The sequence below is a fragment of the Ostrea edulis genome, chromosome 3 (assembly GCF_947568905.1).
Source record: "Ostrea edulis chromosome 3, xbOstEdul1.1, whole genome shotgun sequence".
Lineage (NCBI taxonomy): Eukaryota > Metazoa > Mollusca > Bivalvia > Ostreida > Ostreidae > Ostrea > Ostrea edulis.
In genome coordinates, this window is record NC_079166.1 from 2107546 (window position 1) to 2124923 (window position 17378).

The 17378-nt window shown below is 35.5% G+C and overlaps 1 protein-coding gene across 1 annotated transcript in view; it reads left to right on the forward strand.

Annotated features, from left to right (window-relative positions):
• Positions 1–17378, forward strand: part of LOC125675806 (uncharacterized) — a 29171-nt gene continuing 11793 nt past the window's right edge. The window contains exon 1 of the mRNA XM_056159716.1: positions 1–135. The gene's annotated coding sequence lies outside the window, so the exon portion shown is untranslated. The remainder of the gene's footprint in view (positions 136–17378) is intronic.

Consider the following 17378-nt stretch of genomic DNA (forward strand, 5'->3'; position numbering starts at 1 on the left):
TACAAAACCAGACGCTCGGCTGTCTCCGTAAAATTCCGACGAGCAAGAGAGAGACTAGCTACGCGAGGATCGCCAAGTGTCATTCAGGATACCGTGTCTTACGACTATACTGTACATGCAGGAAACAGTTCAGTGGTAAGTGGGCCTAAGAGTTTGTTTCTGTAATGTTTAGAACAAAATGTTTCAATCTGACAGGGCCGTAAATTAACCTTCAATTTGGAGGAGGCAGGAAATTAGGCGGGGGTCTGGGCTGAGCACATTTTGTGCACACTGAACACGTTTCGTGCAAAATCCTTGATTCTAGGGCCTTCTAAGATGTTACTTGACTAACTCATTCTAAAAGAAAGATTTGGAATGCTTTTTAAGGGATGTATCATGTTCTTAGTTATTGGAAACAACATAAATTCTAATGAACTTTAAATTTTAATTTTTTTTGGCTCAAAAGTTGGAGGAGGCAGCAGCCTCCTCCGCCTCCATGTAATTTACGGCCCTGTCTGAGCACTACCGCCCTGTTATATTAGTTCAGCGTAACTTTTAAAAGGTTTACTATGCAATATTTAATGCAAGTAGAATTCTAGGTAATGATAACGAAAGTACATGGCATATAAGGTATTGACAACACCGGTAATTATTTTCACTAGATCAACTTGCTGAATTGATGCCAACTATCGATTACATGATATAATTGTAAACACAAGGCGTATAAATTTATAATGCCCTGACAGATAAACATCTTGACTGGTCGGCACAGGGGATAAGCCCATTTGGGCCCGAACTCTGCGATACCATAATACAGCAAGGGGTCTAACTCTGACCCAGATAGAAAACTACCCAATCGCTTCAAATGCCTAAAAAATCAGAAACTATGTGCGATATGCGTAATTTGCCGGTCTCCAGGCATGGATTAATGTTTTATCTACTTGCATGCTAAAAGTTCTTTTAAGATAATAGAGATATACGTCAGTCACCTGTTTATTTTTACTAGGACATTTACCAGTCCAGGTCACCGGGTGATTTCTCCCCTATGACAGTAGCGAAATTCAGACTAGTGTGGAAGATTTCGGACCTACAAATTAAAATTTCATATCAAATATTCGCTACTTACTTCCTCATACTTTGATAATGTTCTCTATGTTTGCCGTATCTGGGTCGCTTATTTTACAAAACATCAACTCCTGACCCTAACTGCCATTTTGAGAAACGCACTAAAGACCGAAATACATAGGGAAACTTGAAATATGAAATATTATAAACAAAAACAAAATATCAAGAATGTCCACAAATAATGTTCAATTTCCTTCTATAGGTGCAATATCACAAGAATAAGTCAGCATTTCGCAAATTCTATGGTCGTTATAACGATCTAGTTCGTCAATACAACCTCGCATTGTGTCAAATGCTGTCTGACGTGTTTCATACCGATTGTTAAGCCGTTCTTGGCACACTGATTTTGACTGCGGATAACTCCGTTTACCTGATCAGGATATGGGGCTCACGGCGGGTGTGACCGGTCAACAGGGGATGCTTACTCCTCCTGGGCACCTGATCCCACCTCTGGTGTGTCCAGGGGTCCGTGTTTGCCCAACTATCTATTTTGTCTTGCTTGTAGGAGTTATGAGATTGATCACTGTTCGTTATCTTCACCTTGCATGCATAGTATGGGATTTGCATTATAAACAAAAACCCCGTTTCCGTTTCTTATAGTTTTGTTTAAATACATATAAACATCCAATTGTGAATATTTGTCAGTTGTTTCCCCTATTTCAAACATAGGTGGCGCAAGACTCGTTTACGTTCTTGTTGACTTCCGGTGTACATAAGATTTATAAGAGAATGTAAGGTTTTTGTTGTGCAAATAGGGAGCGGGGGTAGAATTCCCGAGATATGAAGCTTTTAAAAAATTCAATTGGTTCATTGTCATCAAATGTGACAGCGACAACGATCGTTTTAAGTTCCACTCAGCGTCGTGCGCTATAAACTTCAGTCTTCAGTTCAGTCCGACTTCACAGATATCAGATGACGACTTTGTTGCAGAAAGTATTTACGGGGGATTAAACATTTGCTCTGTAGATCGTAATATTCTGCATGGATGTTTTATGCTGAAATGTTATCTATCCTTAGTGATACAGTCATCAATGATCTTATAATTCTATGACACCCCCCCCCCCCTCTTTCTAGACTAGATCTATAATCGAACAGGGGAGATTTGAGTCCTCAATATATAAACCAAGTATGGTACAAAAATACATTTCAGATGTTATTTAAAAATTAATTTTAGAGTTAACAAAGGTCGTCAAAATATGAATGAACGCGATTGCTAATAGAACCCCCCCCCCCCCCCCTACGTCGTCACTCGGTACGACGACACGACTGTAATGGAGGGGTGGCTATAATCAGACTGTAACTGTAAGGCAGTGAATATTCTTAGGTCTTGTTTTCGTTTTTGATGACTGAATTGTAAATTGATTTCAACACTTTACTTTCATTGTTAATTTTGTTATAATTCAAAAAGTGTTGTAAAATATTGTTTGAATTTCAGGGAAAACGAGTCTGGATTCTTCAATAGTCAATACGTATGAAATTAATCAAAATATGAGATGAAATTGTCAAACTTTCATAACTTATCAAAGTTTGCATTATCATAGTTATGTTGTTATGTCATGTTTATCAACTGACCCACGGAAGTACAGTCCAATACGTCAAAGAAACGAATACCAGTCCTAGCCTATTTTAACCGTTGACGCAAACCAGAAGAAAAATGCATCTCAAGAGATTAAAATATTTCTGAATTTTTTAGAAATAAAATTTGAATCATATCTACTTTTATCAAAATTAAATGCAAATTCATAAAGCAATAAATTTATCCAAGTGAAGTAAATTACAAATTTCACTATCATATATACAATGTCGTGTTTATAATAAAAGCCACACATAGGCCTATTGTTCATTGTGGTTTTTATTTTAAAAAATCATTGCATTACGTTTTTCAATATTTACTTGTAACTTCGATTTCAATCTGAAGTATGAACATTCAAATTGACCTTCAAATTGAAAAGTGTACTACATTTGTTAAGTGATGTATTTTAGTCTTAAATCATTCATATCATGAACTGTCATGGTACATATAAACATGATAAATCTTATACATGAAAGTAAACACGGGTCAAATTATGTAGGCCGATATCAGTTTCTTGCAACACCATGGACAAACGTCATTTGGATACAACCATTCCTATACGCAGGATACAGTCGTGCTTTTCACGCAGAGTACAACCAACTCATAGTATATCAATCATAATATATGGATGGAGACGTGAATTTAGAAGTTGAAAGAAAGCTTGAACTTCCGTCTTAACTTGCAATCCAAATTGTAATATTCAATTAAAATGTAGAAGCTCGAAATTTTGAATCATTATTGTTCAGCTAGCATATGGAGTAGTAAAATTTATTTGACCTGCCAATTATTATGCTCTCGTTTGCCTTATGGACTAATAAAAAAGTTAATCGCAAACTGTTTACCTATCGTGACGTCATCACGTAAGTGATATAAGTTAAAACACGCAAATAAACTGTTTAATGTGGTATGATATATCATGTACTCTGTATACATGTGCCTTCTCTATCGTGAATTTTAGATTTTTATGGATATATTTAATAATTGATATTCTTAATGATCGAGAGAGAGAGGGGGGGGGGGGGGGCATCTTATTGTTTTAAACATATGCAATTCAACAACTTATAAAGAATTATGATGTATTGTATATTATAGAGGGCGAAGCCCTCTCACGGCCCGAAGGGCCGTGAGAGCGGAGCTCTCCCTATAGGTAACACGTATATACATGTTTAAAAGGAAAATACAGGAAAACAATGAAAAATTAAACCATACCTATGGAACTTGAAAATTTTGGTACTAATGGCGTCCATTCGAATACTATCGCGTGGACATGTATTTCTCCATTTTGAATCTCGTCTACCCTAGTTCACGTCGTTCTGAGATGTTACATAAAATTCGTAAAAGCATGTAAATTTTATTTTCTTAATCATATAATATATAATCACTCCACCATAAACGCCATGTTTGTTGTTGTGGTTCAAACTACGCTGAATATGACGTCACAATGTACTGTTTACATCAATTGCGTTATATTTCCCGCGTTCAATATATATAGGCCTTTCCGAAAACGTGAGTTATCTCTCTTTGTATTCTTACATTTAGTGTGAATATGACAACTTCCGGGTAGTAACACACTCAGACTTCGCATAAATTATAAGAGTTATATTAGTATAGGTGCTGTTCAAAATCGAAAACAGTTGAAATCATTTGTACGAGAGAGTAATAAAATGTTAATGGAAACAAAAACGAATTTCTTGATCGAGTCGGGTGTGATTTTTCGGGGGGGGGGGGGGGGTTGGGGGGTTAAAAATTAAATTGGAAATCACACAGACATTCATTTGTTTACATATGTCTCCAATATAACGACTGACATAATTATTTTGCATGAAATCAGAACAGAACTTCTGATTTTCAAGAGATTATGGCATCTCATCAACTCAAAGCTTGGTTTTTAACAAGGATCGACACTGAAAAGATCTTGCATAACACCCCGCCCCCCCTTTCCAAAATAATTTTAAAAAAATCAATTAAATTAGGAAATCAATGCTCTCATTGTTTTATCAGGGCTAAAATTATCCCACCACTACCAATCGACTCTTTCAAAAATAAACCAGATTGCAAGGTTTGGGTAACTTTCTCCAAAGTACCTGGCCGTGTTCATTCTGTGTGCAAATCACAAATTGTACACTGCAGTATGAAGTTGGAATTGTTAATATCAACTGATATGTTTAAAATGCAGAAAATTAGGTAATCAAATAATTTTTTTTAAATTAATTTTGTTCAATATTGCTCGATTGATATAAATTATTTTTCATAGACCTGTGTGATCCCGGGAGGGGGGGGGGGCTGCCATATTCTCAAATGTACTCTCTAGGGGAAGATAAGTTTAACCCCCAATAGAATGCTTTTGACGTCTCTGTATCTTCCCTCTTTTATTCGTTTTAGCCTCCTTGAAATGTACTTGATTATGTAGGCGCGTATTGTGTCATAACAGAAATTACAATGACATATTTAGACCACCCCCCCCCCTCCCCTTTCGCCACAAATTTACAAAATAATTTGAGTAAAACTCCAAATATTTTACCCAAAATGGCTTTATGTACAGGTACGCACTCTTGCCGACTATAAATTCAGGTCGTTCAATTATAAGTTATTTTATTTTCAAAACATTGCATGTGTAAATGTCAGTTTAAAGATGGTTTGTGACGACGAATTTCTTTATCGTTATACTTGTAAAATTTGTGGGCAGACAGCTGGAAATCTGTCAGTGGCCTCTCACTTACAAGTGCAGGCTGGGATAAATTTTACTCGCCAATCAAGGAGATGTACATTTTCAGAATCCAGAGGTGTCAGCTCCGACATACCTAGACGTACATCGTGGCAGAACTTTTATCGCTGAATGTACTACATTGATATTGAACAAGTAACTTCTGATATTTTATTAGGCCTATAAATCTGACTGCATTAAAACACGGGCTAAAGATTCTGAGGAAATGTATGCAATATATGATATATACTAATTTCAGTCATAAAACACGTAAAATTCTGGAAAATGGGGGGAGTAGTTAGAATAATCTAACTGCGTCTCGGGACATGCCCTTCACTTTAACGATAGAACATTCTATCCGGGGGGGGGGGGGGGGGGGGGGTCCTCCTCTACTTACAACGTTAATTTTCTATTATTTTTACATGCAACGTTGGTTATTTTCACGTGTATGAAGTAAACCTATGCATTGGGATTTTTTTTATTAATGTTAAAATATTTGTTGGCGTGATTACTGTAAAATTATACAGCAATATCTTTGCGGCCTTTTGCACTGTTGATAATGACGCTTCTCGAATATACTACCCGGAAGTCTTAAACTACTGTTACGCAAGCGCATACGTCCCGGATCAAGGAAAGATAACTCATGTTTTCGGATTGGCCTATAGGCGGATCAAATATCCAAAATTAGGATGCTTTGATACAGCTCCGTACGCGCGTCCTCGTGCTAACTTCGGGTTGTTTTGTCCTGTTTTGGATATAGATACTAATGCCAAAATTTATTTGCTTCGCCCTCAAACACGGTCACGCCGTAAAACATATTATATTCAACCTAAACTACTGTTTAAGTATGTAAACTTCACCACGAAGTAGTTTATAATGAAAAACGTTCAATGTGTATTGAATGTCTTTATTTAATCGATGTGACAGAGAAAATTCGGTTTCAGTTGAAACTCTCAAAGTGCTTTCCTTTCCGCTCAGAGAGTCTTGCAATGCGTTTTCTAAGTTCGTCTCTAAGCGCAGTGAGGTCCTACGAACCGTAATCCGCCATCGTTACTAAATATTCAACAACTTTCTAATCTAAACATGGCTTTGGACGTTAACGGATCGTGCGCCACCTGTAATCAAGGGCGAGTAATTTGAAGTTTTATTTGCCATTGAATTCACAATGTGTTTCAAAATTAAGATGATCGTGCCTGTATGCTTACTTTAAGTTTACTGATGTCCAGGCTCGACTGGGATGTAGTTATTGCGTTGTAATGAAAGAACCTATCACGTAAGAAACCCAAAAAAAGACGGGTTCAAAAAGAAAAAACCAAACTTTTAAATGTTTAGTAAAGAAAGGACTAGAGCCACAAAGTATTAAAATTGGCCCTTTAGCAAAAATAAATGAGACTTTCACAGTTGATGCTCTAAGATTTATAAGTCATAGAACAATTTATTTTATAACAATATCTTTTCTAGTTATCATTTTACAGTCGTTTAAACTTTGTATTGTTTTTCAGCATGAAAACTAAATAACGTCATGGTGTTGACGTTATGAGAATCACAGTGTAAAACACAAAAAAAAAAAAAAAAAAAAAAAAAAAAAAAAAAAAAAAAAAAAAAATGGACGTAGAGGTTAATATATATTTTTGGGGCTTATTCTGATTGTAAATCAGAACTGTTAAAATACTAGGAACTTCTATATTTTCTATCACGACGTTTAGATTTGAGATATATTGCCCCCTCGCCCCACTTTACATTTTTTTCCCGCTATATTGGACATAATTGAAAAATCGTGATCAAAAATCAAAATTTCATGCAGTGAAAGGACCACAGCAAACAATGTTGTTTTACCGTCTACCTCAGAGACGAGTTTATTATTTTTTTAAAGTTGGATATCTATTTGTATCAATTTCCATTAAAATTGATATTAATTGAGGATAAAAAGAGAGACAACTCTATAATTTTGGTTAAACTTGAGTAATTATAGTAACTAATTAGGAAAATTGATTTTTTAAACATCACCCTCGTGAACCAATTTTTTTTTTTTTTTTTTTATAAAACATGGTTGACCTTTAAAATTGTAGGCACATCTGAAGTCATTTTTCTGAGCGAAGTAGACTTTTAAGTCCGCGGGGGAACTCCGTGGATGTCACCTGTGCCTCCTTTGTGCCCCCGTACACCTCCGTGTGATAAAACAAAGAAATAAAAGAAAGAAATTCTAAGCGAAATGTTATTAGTGGGTGAAAATTAAAACGTATAAAACGGCGACTTGTATATATTTATATCATTTGATGATATCTTATTGTTATGCAAATATATGCAGAATTGCAGACTAGCTGGGTTAATCATTTAAAAACTTGTTTATGAACTATTGGTATTCAGATACAAATTCATGATATCATCCTTTCTTATCATTAAATAAAAGGTATTATACATAATATATTAGAGTTTTTGATTGATTGATTGACTGTATCTTACTTAACATCTCGCTCGAGAATTTTTCACACATATGGAGACGTCACCAAGACCGGTGAAGGGCTTCAAATTTTAGGCCTATGCTCGGCGCTTACGGCCATTAAGCAGTGAGGGTTCTTTAGCGTACCACACCTACTGCGACATGGGACATCCCCTGATGCCTAGCGTTTGGCGATGGAACTGTCACTACCCGTTTTTACGACTTAGATTAAACGCGGCCGGGATTCGAACCCCGTCCTACCGCATGCAGGACGAACGATCTAACTCTCGGCTACCGCGTAAAGTTTTTGTATGAACTGAAATAAATATGTTAAGTATGCAAGAAGAGTGACCTCTAGCTGTACATGGGAATGACAATTGAACAGAAGAAGGACTAAGGGACGTAGAAAAGGATGGTTGGTTTATAGATGAAAGATTACTCCTCTTGAGTTCTGGATTTGATTTGCCGTATTTTCTGTACATAGGACCTGCATATATGTCTGCATTTGTCACACAGAAAATCACGGTGACTAGGTGTTCTTCCAGATAGTCTGCTTATTACATTCCTATGAATCTTTGATATATAACATATATCAGTTTGTTTCATAATTCTAGGGCAGTTAAAACACTTATACGACTTTTTTCTAGGCATCTGTAACAAATCAATTTGGAAACGGAAATAAATCAAAATATCAATCTTAATATGCAGAAAACACAAATGGATTGGACAACAGGCATTGTCTATATTAACCCTCTCCAAATGCACGCTGAAGTAAATTATGTCAGTGTTATTCATACATACTTAAGTATTAAGACATTATTCAGGCCGTTTCCCTTAAAAATTGTCAAAATCCCCCCCCCCCCCCCCCCCAATCGTGTCAAAATTATTTGCACTTTTAAAACAATATGTTACAAATATTTTACGTATGACCTGCGTTAATGGCATCCCCATAAAGTGAATATTGGACAGTATCAAGATAACCTTGTATAATTTCCATTTCATAATCGAGATGTATGCCATGTCGCATGAATAAGTAGCAAAAAGAAAAAATTTTTAAAAATCTATAGTTACAAAATTCCAATAGTTTACACACAAACACACACGCACGCACCCATTTACCCACACATTTATTTATGGAGGAGTTCAATATTTAAAAAATCCTAAAATCAAAATAAGTTGATAATTTTTCCAAATCAGTAAGGCACAATCGTAGCTTCTGAATTTGGTGTGAAAAACACTGGATGTAAATCATTTGATTTTGTTTCATTAGGAATAATAATAAAGTCATGTACATGTAATAGTGCAGAACTTTAAATGAGTGAGGTAAAAAATTGGGATAATAATATTTTTAAAAAATAAATTATAATAAATAACTTAGACCTTCAATTAAGGCATCGCTCTCTTCACATTCAATAATAAATGGCTAGGTAGAAATATAAACACAATATGTTACATGTACTTTTAAACTGAAATGCACTATTTAACCCTGACCAGTACATGTAATACTTGTACAATAATCATTATACTATGGTAGATCTATATCACAGGTTTGGATGTGTTGATTAAAAAAATGAAGGGGTAATATTATACTATGAAAATATTAATAAATTCCATTTATATGTTTTTGTCCTCTATTTTCTATTGAAAATTGTGTGTACGTTCCATTGGATCCGCCACTTATTTTAACTTACAGTAGCCTCCCTTGCATTTTTACAAATATGAGTTAAACTCCTTAAAACCGTCATTTGAATGTGTAAAAAGATCATTTGAGAAAACAACTACTCTTTTTAATTAAAAAATTAATTAATTTAATAAATTATGTATGTATGTATGTCTGAAACCATGCATATAGTTACTTCTCATTGTAATTAAAAGTAAAGAAAATGCATTACAAAACACTATATGTAACAATTTTGACTCATATATCAGGTTGACAAAACAAATGTATGTAAGCAAGGAAGATTTATGATTAAATTCATGTGCGGGAATATATTAAAGAAATTGTTTTTAAAACCATGTATTGATAAAATGATAAATTTCATATCGATACTGACAATTTTGAACAATTGGGATGCATCAATTTACTCTCAACTGCGCTTTGAAGATCGTTCGGAATTCAAAGGTTTCTTCATGCTGACTCGGACTTTTGAATGCGTATTTACATCACGTGGTTTTGAATGACAGCAAAGGTGTTCTGTAGGAAATTATTTAAATTCCCCTTCAAGGGGGTCCACACTCACCTTTCAAGTATAAGATTATTCCCTGCTCCTTATAATAAGTAATTATAAATCATTATTTCAACAGAAACCTTCCATGTTCCCACTGACCGATGTTTTTACAACTAACACGTGTCGTGTTCAGATAAAAATAGCACTTACTTTTAAACGTGGTGTCTTCGCAGCTAGTCTCAATGGCAGATTTAGGGGGCCAGGATCCCCCTCCCTTTTTACCCCACAGATTGTGAATGAAAATCCAAATTTTGCACCAGAATGGCCGATTACTTTGGCTAATCTTTGACTTTCACACCCCTCTTCGGAAATCCTAGATCCGCCACTGAGTTACATGTGTTTCTCCGAGCTCTTTGTTTTCCAACGGTCAAACTGATACCAAGGTAAATTTTATTTCACGTATGAGTTTTATCTCATTCTAATTTTACCTCTTTTCTCACAGAATCTGTCAAAATTCTAGATCTATCAACTACACTTTCTCTCTCTGGACGACATGCTGCACTGTTTACTGTCTATGCGCATGCGTCTGAAGATTGAAAGGAGGAGACTCGATATTTTGTGTATAGGCCATCAAAAAGTATTAATTTTTACGTTAAAACGATAATTTTTAACTTTAGATAAGTGTTATTTTCGCAAAGTTCATACTTTCAACAATGCAACAAAAATTGAGAAAGCGCTGGGAAAATTGTCATTTCATGATTTTTGCGCAAAATGAGCTGTAGTGTCTCTTTAACTGGAAATATATCAGGATAGCTGAATGACTGGAGACACTTTATGTGAATGAGCAAGATTATGTGTGAGGGATACTGTATGTTGTTTTTTCCCCCAGACAAAATCAGAAAGATTACTTATCATTTTCAAATAAAAGTAGAATGTACAAGAAGTTTTTACTACTATTCCCGCACTTCCAATTCATATGCACTTACATATATCACTGGCCCGATGAGTGGTTGGCCTAGTGATAACCCCGCGTAGCGTACTGATTCGAGGTGCAAAACTTTAAAAGATTTGATTGAAAATGTTAACTCCCGGCTATATAATCGGTAATACAAATGTACTTGCTGTAGAATGGAAATTCTGTAATACTCGCGTATCTAATTTTTAGGAATCAACAGAATGAAGCATTTTAATTGGCACCTGTATCCACAGTAATCACAATGCATCACATATACTGATGTCAGCTGTTCAGACGACTATTCCTCTTCCTCTCGCGATATTTCAAAAAAGTTATTTTTCGATAGCAACTTGAACGTCGCTGCAAGGTTTTTTCATTGGAAAGAATACCTTTCATTACCAATTTTTATTCAATCGAATTAAATCTTAGAGCGAAACATACGCAATATAAAAATTATTGCCTCAAAGTGAAAAAAGAGGTGGTAAAATCCGGAAAAAAATCAAATACATGTATGGGTTTGACATTTAATTTCAAGTAATCAACATCCGGTTTCACAAATTAAGGTGACATGTGATTTGGGTAAATAGTATACATGGAAATCAAGGGTAGAAAAAATCAGCAAAAGACACTTTAGATTTCACCCCACGCATAGGCCATTACAGGGTGTTCGTGGCTCGAGTCCTTTTCGTGTTTTCTCTGTACTAGTTTTAATGATGAAGCGTGTATTATTAAATGCATTATCATTATTGAGAGCATTATCTTCAAGCGTACTTCGACGATTTTGTGCGTTTATCTAACCCACATGTTAATGATAGAGCGTGTGTCATTCAAACCACCATCCCTGGAATCGGGTGTGTTAGTTCATAATTGGCGGTGAACTGTAGCCGTAATGTTGAAAGGCGTCACTGATCACCCAAGCTGTTGAGCCATTTATTGTGACCTGGGTCTACTCGGAAAAGGCGAGGGTCGATTAGCGGTCATTAATTATAATTGATGTAGCCGCGGGTGTGTATGTGTGACTTAACGACGTCAGGTATGGTAAGCAGAGCGGAAAATTGACTGCACTTCGAGATAAACCAGGTGAATTTAGGGTATGGGACCTTGAAAATACTTCGACATAAGTGGAGTATTCGAGATTACCGTGTTCGAAATATCAGAAGTTTTTAAAATCATTTATATAGGGAAAACGGCCGGGACCGGCGGTTGACTTCGACTCAAGCGGGGTATTCGAGATAAACCATATTCGAGATACAGATATTTTACTGTATATAGGAAAAATCTTTAAAAATCTTCTTCTCAAGAACCACTGGACTAGGAAAGTACAAATTTACATGAAAGCTTCCATATATAGTGCAGATTCAAGTATATTGATATTATGGCCCCTGGGGGTAGGTTAGGGCAACAATAGGGATCAAAGTTTTACTTGCGAATACATAGGGAAAATCTTTGAATATGAGCCAAGGTGACGCAGGTGAGCAATGTGGCCCATGGGCCTCTTGTTTGTTTTTGTTGAAAACTATGTTCATATTTACACTAGTATAACATTGCATAGAATAGCTCATTCAGCTGCACCGCTGGCAGTATACATGTATGCTGTGGTTATTTTTGCCATAGTTCAAATCCGCCTCGCGCCATATACATGTATGATGCATGATTTAAGCTAGGGCTTTCATATTTTGTATATACATTCTTTATGGCAATATCTTTTTTCATGTGATTAAGATTGATCACTGTTCGCTATCTTCACCTTGCATTCAATGGTGTGTGATCTTATCCTTGACCTGGAAGTTTGACCTACTTTAATAAAAATGTGACTTATTCAATATGTCCTGAACTATTTAAGGTAAATTTTTCACATCTTCTATATAAATTTCTTGTGGCATACTTTGTATATAGATTGTTTATGACAATACCTTGTTATACTTTGACCTTGAACAACGGCAGGGCTAAGACGGCTTAGGTGAGCGATGTGGCCCATGTCTTTGTGTGGGTTTTTGGGGGGGGGTGTTGTTTTTTTGTTTTTTGTTACCTTGAATTGATCCTTTCCTAACCGGGGGTACAAGAATTAAGAGAAAATAATAAGGGGAAATGAGAAAAATGGCGCATGAAAAAATTCTTTTGAATACGTTTATTGAAGTACATTTTGAATGGGAAATTACCGGTGTAATAGCATAATGTGAGTAGAGAGAGTCCATTGCATTATAAGTAAATGTATTGTAGGTATGGTTATTGGCCATGGCTATATCATCTGGAAAGGTGTATGAGCAAATGCAGACGGCAATAAAATGTGACACGTGTGAAAATACGGCTGAACATTTGTGCAGAACTTGTCATGACAGATTATGTGATCGATGTAAATATATCCATTGCAGAAGTAAAGCTAGTTTTTATCATGAAGTTGTACAATTGACTTCTGAAGCTTTGAATTTGTCCCACGAATTTCCATCGTCTTGTGTTTGCAAAAACCATCAGATGTATCATGCAACCGTTGGGTGTCGTGACTGCGAGATTCCCGTCTGTGAAAAATGTCTGGTGGGTGAACATAATGGTCACAAACTGATAGAATTTCCTGAGATGTTTAGAAGGAAGAAGGAAAAATTGGAGAAGAAGTTGTCAACAGTTGTCGCTGAGCTACCTAAGTATGAAGCAAGATTGAAAGAAATCGGAGAAAGACAGGCATTGGAATTGAAAAATAATAAAGAAGTGAAAGAAGAAATCTTTGCCCATTTTGAAAAAGCGATATCACAAGTCGAAGAAGCTAAAAAGCATATTCTAAAAGATGTTGACGGCAGAAAGAATGTCAACTTAGATATACTCAAAGTTGAAGAAAACCGCTTTCTTTCACACATTCAACACATGAAAGAATTTGTCTTTGATTTTCAAAGTGATGACCTGCAGAAGAAAAGCTCTTTTATTTTGTATACAAATTGTCGAATTGGTGATACAATGCCCGAGGAATGTCCCGATTTAACGTTTCCTGGCATTGTCAAATATGTACATGATAAAGAGGGAAATTTCAACATAGCAACAGGAATGCTTTATAACTTCTTAGAAGATCGGCCATTATTGTCAGCTGGTGTAGTGGTACTTCAAACGATCGCAATAGACGAAGGACAAATCCAGTCTCTTTGTTGTCAAACAACCAACAGTTCTTGCACGTTTTGGGTTTATTCAGGAAACCTGTCTGAGTTTAGGAACTACGATAGGAAGTGTAATATTTTTGCACGAAAAGAGGCAAACATTGACATGTTGAAAAATAAACCGCTGTGTGTCACAAACGAAGGCATTCTGATTTTTAGAAAGAATAAATCCGCATTATTTAAATCAACAGCACAAAACGACGAAATGTTTTTAGATTTGACGCCCATGTTACCTGGATGCATTTCTTCCACAAGAAATGGAGAAATTTTGACAGGATTAGTCCACGGAGAAGGAAATTTTGGTGCAGTGGCACGATACAATATCAAAGGCAGATGTTGTCGACGTTTTTCACTCATGTGGAAAAACTGGATTCCAGAACCAATATTTAAAACCAACAAGTTAAGTGTATATATCGCTGAAAATATCAATGGTGATATCTGTCTGTCCATGGATATGAACATAGTTTGCGTTATCTCTGCAGATGGGGAACATAGATTTACTTATAATGGGGCAGATGCGGCATTGTCTACTCCATTTCTTCCTCGAGGAATATGCACAGATCTGCTCGGAAACATTCTTATTGCCGATGAAAATAACCACGGGGTTCATATTTTAGACAAAGATGGCAGATTTCTTACTCTGTTAACCTTTCCAATTGCAGAAAGTCAAGCGAAACCAGTGTCACTATGTATTGACCATAAAAACGACCTTTGTATTGGTTGTTCGGATGGAAAAATAAGAATTGTGAAATACTTAAATTAAATGACTTTGGTCATGTAGAGGGGGTATGTATATGCCAGCTACAATTTCGTTTCTTTTTTTTAGCTCACCTGATGTTTCCAATGTTTTTGCCTTTGATATCTCTTCAAATTGTAATGATACCATAAATGTGTACATCTACTTTAATGGCCAGGAATTCTGACAAGTGAAATTGAAAGGTAAATATAAGTTTCAAACTTCATTTTTGAAAATACATGGGGGTATCTACTGCTTCATATGTCATTGTGAAGCATCTCATTTCATACCCTCATGTATTTTCAAAAATGAAAGAAGGTGTTGCACGTCTCGTGTTAATTTCCCTAAAGGTGTTGCATGAAAGATCGAAAAAAATTAAGTTATTCAAATATATGATAAAACCGATTGGAACGTATGTCTTGATTCAATAATTTTTGAAAATAAATTTAAAAGACAAGTATTGACAAAATTAGCCAAAAATATTTCGAGTTTAAATCAAGCGATTTATATGATTTTTGGCATTAAAATGGAGGGGTATCCCCGAATTTCAGAAAAACTGCCTCCGTGAAATAAAATAGATTTAGCATGAATATGTTCTTCGAGTTTTCCTCTAAAAAAAAACTGTCGCTTTGAAATTTTGTTTCACGAGGGCATTTTTTTGTAAATTTTAAAAAATGGAAACGACTTCACTGGTATTATTTTCAACTTCACCTGTACGTTAATTTTCCTTCATAAAGCATGGTCTACTGCGTGGTTCAGTGGGTAAGGTCGTCGACTCTTATATGTAAAGATGTTTTCTATTTTTAAGACGACCGGGTTCGACTCCCTCACGAACACATTTTTTTTTATATTACGTTTTCCATCTAGATTTTTTTTCTTAATTGAAACACGCTTCTAGTTTTTATGAATGTTTCATGTCAAATCTCTGTTCATTACCATGTTCCGAATTTGAAATAAACTTCCAACCTGTTTAGTTTGTGAATAGAACTCTCAACAAACACGCCGAATACAGCATGCAATACCTGTGTTTTAATAGTCAAGGCTGCTAACGAGAACTTTTTTGTTTTTTTATGCCCCCGAGATCGAAGATTGGGGGGCATATTGTTTTTGTTCTGTTTGTCATTCTGTAATTCTGTCTGAAACTTTAACCTTGCTAATAACTTTTGAACAGTAAGTGATAGAGCTTTGATATTTCACATGAGTATTCCTTGTGACAAAACCTTTCCGTGGGTACCAACATTTTTGACCCCGTGACCTTGTCCTTGGAGTTTGACCTACTTTTTGAAAACTTTAACCTTGCAAATAACTTTTGAACAGTAAGTGCTAGAGCTTTGATATTTCACATGAGTATTCCTTGTGACAGGATCTTTTCGTGGGTACCAACATTTTTTACCCCGTGACGTTGACCTTGGAGTTTGACCTACTTTTTGAAAACTTTAACTTTGCTAATAACTATTGAATAGTAAGTGATAGAGCTTTGATATTTTACATGAGTATTCCCTGTGACAAGACCTTTCCGTTGGTATTGAACCTTTTGACCTTGACATTTGACCTACTTTTAATTTTTTTTTTTTTTTTTTTTTTTTTACATTTGTCATAACTTCTAAATGGTAAATATTAGAGCTTTCATATTGTACATGAGCATTTCTTGTGACAAGATCTTTCTCCTGGTACCAAGATATTTGCCCTTGTGACCTTGGCCATCTTCGGAATTGGCCAATATCGGGGGCATTTGTGTTTCACAAACACATCTTGTTCTAAATGAAAGTTGTTGACAAAGACATGGTGCCTTTTACGAAAATCAGTTGTGAACTATGCAACGCTTTGGAAGAAAAACTTTAAGGCCAAACAAGGTAAATAACCGTTAAACAGTTTGAGTGTATATGTATTCCAGTATCAAATTGCTATGTTGAATCAATTTTTACAGGTGCATGTACTTCGATTAATGTTGAACTTTATAAATGCGTATTAAACTTCCCATATTTTGTTTTGTGGTCAGAGATATGTACAGTTGCCAATTGTTGGTTGTAGAAAATAATACACACGAGTGTAAGAGCTTCTGGACTGTAGTAGTATAGAATATTAAATATTTGATACACTCGTAACATGTAACCGTATACATTGTATCTGATACTCAGAAAAAAAGACCATTTGATTTTCACGATTTCAAAAATTATCTTGAGACTACATGTACAATGTATAATGTATTGACAAAATGTATTAGGCTTGTCCCTAGTACTGGGGAATCCTTCAGGTATTTAAATGGCAGATGCGCAATGAGTATAGATATGATTGAAGGTCAGTTCTACGTCACGAATGCTGGCACGGAGCTCCGATTAGGGAAAATTCCCGCTTCGGTGCAACACCCTCTTTATTTTTTTAAATATCTCGGCCAAGAAAGTTTGTTCTTTGTGGGGTTTTTAAATGTGTTTTTATCATCAAGATACAACAAAATGTGAAAGAGTATTCAAATAAATTTATTTTGGATCTTAAATGCGTGAAAGAATTATATCGGAAGACTCAAAAGTTAAAGCAATACAAGCTGTAAATGGCAGTAT